The 6,000-nt window shown below is 46.1% G+C and overlaps 1 protein-coding gene across 2 annotated transcripts in view; it reads right to left on the reverse strand.

The window, feature by feature from the left end:
• LOC126292259 (inositol-trisphosphate 3-kinase A-like) overlaps positions 1-783 on the reverse strand; it is an 847,830-nt gene extending 847,047 nt beyond the window's left edge. For both annotated transcript variants that reach the window (XM_049986159.1, XM_049986158.1), the window contains exon 1: positions 336-783. The gene's annotated coding sequence lies outside the window, so the exon portion shown is untranslated. The remainder of the gene's footprint in view (positions 1-335) is intronic.
• Positions 784-6,000: the final 5,217 nt, after the last annotated feature.

A 6,000-nucleotide genomic window follows, 5' to 3' on the forward strand; every position in this document is an offset into this window, starting at 1 on the left:
TTTTGTCACGATCTACTGACAAGGTACGTCTCAGCAATACTTCTGTGATGCAGTGTTGTTTGATTTGTTCTTCATGTATGAAAATTTTGCTTCGAAGCTGAGTTAGTGGTGTAGGTTGTAAAACAGTACGCGCCTGCAAAGACGAGACGCTTTGAGAAGTCTAACGTAATGGAACAAATGTGTATGTGGAACAATATTATTATGTGAGGGGTAATTGTTGTTCATAGCAAGGAAAAATGCAAATTCGATCATTACGTTTAAGGCAGAACCACTGCTAAACATTAGTTTGGAACAGTCGATATTTTAATTAGGTAAGGATAATTATATTAAATCACCTTTGACAGGAAGGTAGATGGTAGATTCAGGCCAGATACGTCGTAACGACGATCTTAGGAATGTGGTGGGCTCTTCCCGGTAAACACAAGCCAGAGAGAAGCAGAGGTGACGTCATCGGACGGTATCTTCCCAGAAAAGAGAATCACTTGTTACAACCTGCAGACACCTATCGCAGCAACCTTGCGATGCACACTCGCATAATTCCACGCACACCACAGACGCACAGGTTGGCGACCGTGCACGACCCAATTGCCGGATGCCCGCAGAGCGCTTTCTCGCTGACGGCCGGCAGCAATTCAAATCACACGCGTGTAAACACGCACTCACACACACACTCACTCACTCACCGACGCCACGCGTGTTACACAAAACCGTGTAGTCCAGGCGGCCGCTATCTCAGCGCCGAGCGAGAAGCAACAAGTGCCTTCGGGCCGCGCCGGCTTTCTGCGCATGCGCCGTGGGTCCACACACACACACACACACACACACACACACACACACACACACACAAAAGGGGCCCGACGCGGCCGCCGTAAAACTCGCAGCAAGAGTCGGCGACGATTGCGTCTCTGCGCATGCGCCGTGGGCACACACACACACACACACACACACACACACACACACACACACACACACAAACGCTAGAGCGGCGCGCGGCACGTGGAGCGACGGAGACAAGAGAGACGCAGTCGCACCGCAATTACGTCTATCTGACGTCATATACGACGTCATTACTGAGGGCGTGGACTGGTTTCTCCGGCTGCGGAACCGCGACGCGCTCGCCGGTGAGTTGGAACGACCGCTGCACTGCTAAACGTGCGTGTACAGCATTTTATAACAACACTGCGAGCAACCAGACACTAGGTACGGAGCACGCGATCTGATGTTCGCAAGTGTTTTTATTTGTAGTGTTGCAGAATAGGGGCCTTCACACAGCCATTCCTAACTGCGCGATTTAGGACGAGCCACGCAGATACGCGAGCAAGAATGCCCCTGTGAATACAGACCCAAAGCAAGCATGCAGACGCGCCCTCAAGTCGCCGGTGAGATTGCGATATGCTGGGGTGGAGAAAGGTTTGTTCCTCTTTAATACAGACGAATTTTGCATGAGGACTGGACATGATCTCGACCGCCTCCTTACATACCACCTAACTGATTATGTGCGCCACTGTAACGGAATAAAGTGATGATGGACCCTGCTAGTCAGTAAAATAAGCAATGCACACTCACAATAATTTAATAAAAATCATACTCTACTCAGAAAAAAAACTTTTTCAAAATGAACAACAGGAAATGAGATTCTGCTTATATCTACGAAATGATATGCCGATTAAATATTACAATGAGATTCATTATACATCAGGACATAAATGTACATGATTACCGACACTGGAGTTAAAGGACAGGGTATACTGAAATATTATGAGAATAAGAGTTGGCTCGAAAACAAGGGGCTCCGACTCTCTACATCTACATCTACGTCTACATGACTACTCTGCAATTCACATTTAAGTGCTTGGCAGGGGGTTCATCGAACCACAATCATACTATCTCTCTACTATTCCACTCCCGAACAGCGCGCGGGAAAAACGAACACCTAAACCTTTCTGTTCGAGCTCTGATTTCTCTTATTTTATTTTGATGATCATTCCTACCTATGTAGGCTGGGCTCAACAAAACATTTTCGCATTCGGAAGAGAAAGTTGGTGACTGAAATTTCGTAAATAGATCTCGCCGCGACGAAAAACGTCTTTCCTTTAATGACTTCCATCCCAACTCGCGTATCATATCTGCCACACTCTCTCCCCTATTACGTGGTAGTACAAAGGGAGCTGCCCTTTTTTGCACCCTTTCGATGTCCTCCGTCAATCCCACCTGGTAAGGATTCCACACCGCGCAGCAATATTGTAACAGAGGACGAACGAGTGTAATGTAAGCCGTCTCTTTAGTGGACTTGTTGCATCTTCTAAGTCTCCTGCCAATGAAACGCAAGCTTTGGCTCGCCTTCCCCACAATATTATCTATGTGGTCTTTCCAACTGAAGTTGTTCGTAATTTTAACACCCAGGTACTTAGTTGAATTGACAGCATTGAGAATTGTACTATTTATCGAGTGATCGAATCCAACGCATTTCTTATGGAACTCTTGTTGATCACCTCACACTTTTCGTTATTTAGCGTCAACTGCCACCTGCCACAACATACAGCAATCTTTTCTAAATCGCTTTGCAACTGATACTGGTCTTCGGATGACCTTACTAGACGGTAAATTACAGCATCATCTGCGAACAATCTAAAAGAACTGCTCAGATTGTCACCCAGGTCATTTATATAGATCAGGAACAGCAGAGGTCCCAGGACGCTTGCCTGGGGAACACCTGATATCACTTCAGTTTTACTCGATGATTTGCCGTCTATTACTACGTACTGCGACCTTCCTAACAGGAAATCACGAATCCAGTCGCACAACTGAGACGATACTCCATAGGCCCGCAGCTTGATTAGAAGTCGCTTGTGAGGAACGGTGTCAAAAGCTTTCCGGAAATCTAGAAATACGGAATCAACTTGAGATCCCCTGTCGATAGCGGCCATTACTTCGTGCGAATAAAGAGCTAGCTGCTTTGCACAAGAACGATGTTTTCTGAAACCATGCTGATTACGTGTCAATAGATCGTTCCCTTCGAGGTGATTCATAATGTTTGAATGCAGTATATGCTCCAAAACACTACTGCAAACCGACGTCAATGATATAGGTCTGTAGTTCGATGGATTACTCCTACTACCCTTCTTAAACACTGGTGCGACCTGCGCAATTTTCCAATCTGTAGGTACAGATCTATCGGTGAGCGAGCGGTTGTATATGAGTGCAAAGTAGGGAGTTATTGTATCAGCGTAAACTGAAAGGAACCTAATCGGTATACAATCTGGACCTGAAGACTTGCCCGTATCAAGTGATTTGAGTTGTTTCGCAACCCCTAAGGTGACTACTTCTAAGAAACTCATGCTCGCAGCTGTTCGTGTTTGAAATTCTGGTATATTCCATTCGTCTTCCCTGGTTAAGGAATTTCGGCAAACTGCGTTCAATAACTCCGCTTTAGCGGCACAGTCGTCGGTAACAGTACCATCGGCACTGCGCAGTGAAGGTATTGACTGCATCTTGCCGTCTGTGATGCAAACGATTGACGATAATGACTGTCTAAACATTCATGGTGGTGTCTGTTTGCTCTATATCGTGTCTCCCTACCACTTTCGCGCAACGACGCTCTGAGCGTGTTTTTTAGGGAATTGACTAGTCTGAACCTGGGACCTGTTGCTGGTAAGGAGACGCCAGATCACACATGACATGTAGAATTCAGAAGAGTTCAGTGAGACTAGCGATGATACAACCACATACTAAATGATCTCAGCGTCAGCTCCACTGCACTCCCTGTAAAAGAATCTTAGTACTAACTAAATTTAGTGGAAGGGGTTCAAGGCTTTCCTATTTTTAGTTAGCTGGCAAAATAACGTCGAAAAAGCAGTTAAGTTTACCATTGGAAATTTTATTCTACTCACAAAACATTGTTTATAAATTGCACTATTGATAAAAGGAAGTGTTTTAATACAGGATGGTAAAAACCAACTGCGTTCAACAAAAATGTGAACGAATATTCCCTGAGTGGGTTTCGAAGTTCTACAATGGATCGAAGGATGACCTATGCCACATGACATCTATAATCTAGGTTTAAATTAAGTTTCACAAAAGAGCAAACTATCAAAGTGGTCTACAGTGACCCTCAATTATCTTTAATTACTTATCTAACTTGTCATAAATTACAGTGGCTGATGTGGCTTCTCAATAACTATATAACAGAAAAATCATCGCGTTTCAGATTTTTACTTCAAGTGGCAAATGTGAACACCATGAGCTTTAATTTCAGATCGACACTAGCATTACGCAAAAAGGGGGTGTAACAGATGAGACTTTTGCAGTTATGAGTGAAGCCTTATGCGCTCAAAAATGCGGCATCGCGTGCGTTCATTACCTTGTCGGTGTTTAGACAGTGTCAGGGCGACAGCGGGCAGCACAGCTCCACTCACCTCGCCATCTCGGAAGTAACTCCCTTCCCCTTACTACAATTTACCGAAGTTGGTTTAAAAAAAACTATCTGGCTGTGTTTTCATCTGACCAATCAGGGTCTCAATGTTAACCTTAAGCTACACCTACAAAAATTCTGTCTATCCAATGAGAAACGTTATACTTTTCGTGGTGGGGCAATGTTTTTAAAGTTTGCAACGTAACAGAGACGCGAAAAAGTCTCACGCTAAAACCTGCAGCTGGTGTGGTCCTTTTAGCGTTATCGTGAGATCTATACTGTTCTTCTGGAGGGCTCTATCTTTTAACATGGGCTGGGGGGTGGTCCTAATGTAACAGACACGCGAAAAAGTCTCACGCTAAAACGTGCGGGTGGTGTGATCTTAGAGGTAGGCTGGCGACATGGGTGTCCAGTTCGTCCCTTATCGTAGGGCCTTCCAGCTTAACACGGTTCTGCCCTCGGCTTCTGTTCCCGTTTCTCCCCTCAGAACTGCGTCTGCCTCACGGTGGGGAGGTACGACATGCATTTAGGCATTCTTGTGTTAGTCTGTGGTATTCCATTTGCTCACTCGTTACTCGTATTACTTTGGTTAATTTAATGTCACGTAGCTATGTGACATACTTCTGGATTTGATTATCATGTCAGGGTTTTCATGGAAGGTGTTGGATTTGCCTGACACCTTACAACTGGAGGTCCTAATGAATCAAATATAGCAGCATCGCAATTAGTAGTGAGAGCTCAAATGGGATCACATGGAGAAACAAGCAAGGTGTACTTGTAGCAAAGCAAGCGCACGTGCTGCTGAGGGATTCAGTATAAAATTGATAAGGTCCTACAATGCCGGAGCCGCAAAATACTGTACCAGGACTGAAATGTGCAGCATGTCGTCGGTAGGCAGCGTTCTGGTGATGTAGGCGCCGACTTTTGCCGTGCAGCAACTCTGTGTCAACCCCTGGCCACGAAGGCTGTCTGAGTATTCTAAGTTCTTCCGAAGAAGAGCGACCAAGTCGCAAGACTGTCTGACTCCGACAAAGATCAGATCCCGAATCCACTGCCAGCCAACGCAAGAGTGAAGCCAACATTGCTCTACTCCCTACTCTCCTCGAAAAACCGCGAATCAGCATTCAATTCTGATCCCAAAGTTCCCCCACACTGTCTCAGAACATCATTCGCGCCAATAGCGACCGTTCCCTCCAGTTTCGAGCAGGGCTTTATCACCCTCCAACTATCCTCAGTTAAGTTGACCTATCATGCCTCTGCTATTCAGCTGAGGGCACTGAACTTGCCGTTTGACTGGCTACGAGAACAACGTGTCTAGACCACCGGCCATCGGGTGCCAGACCGTCGCAGCGCACACTCCACAAGTATGCTCAGAATCAAGAGGACGATGCAGTCAGTCGGTGCCAGGAATCTTCGTTCCGGACGCGCCAGAACGGTAGACACACAAACTCAGGCGTCTCGCAGGCCGTTTCGCCCTGCATACAATAGGCGAAACTCGGCCGACGTCAGCCGTTCCACCAGATGCTTAAGCCTACTGTACGATACCCTCAGAATTCAGGGAAGTGCAGTCCCCTACCGGAAACGTGTGC

This window comes from Schistocerca gregaria, chromosome 9, assembly GCF_023897955.1.
Source record: "Schistocerca gregaria isolate iqSchGreg1 chromosome 9, iqSchGreg1.2, whole genome shotgun sequence".
Classification (NCBI taxonomy): domain Eukaryota; kingdom Metazoa; phylum Arthropoda; class Insecta; order Orthoptera; family Acrididae; genus Schistocerca; species Schistocerca gregaria.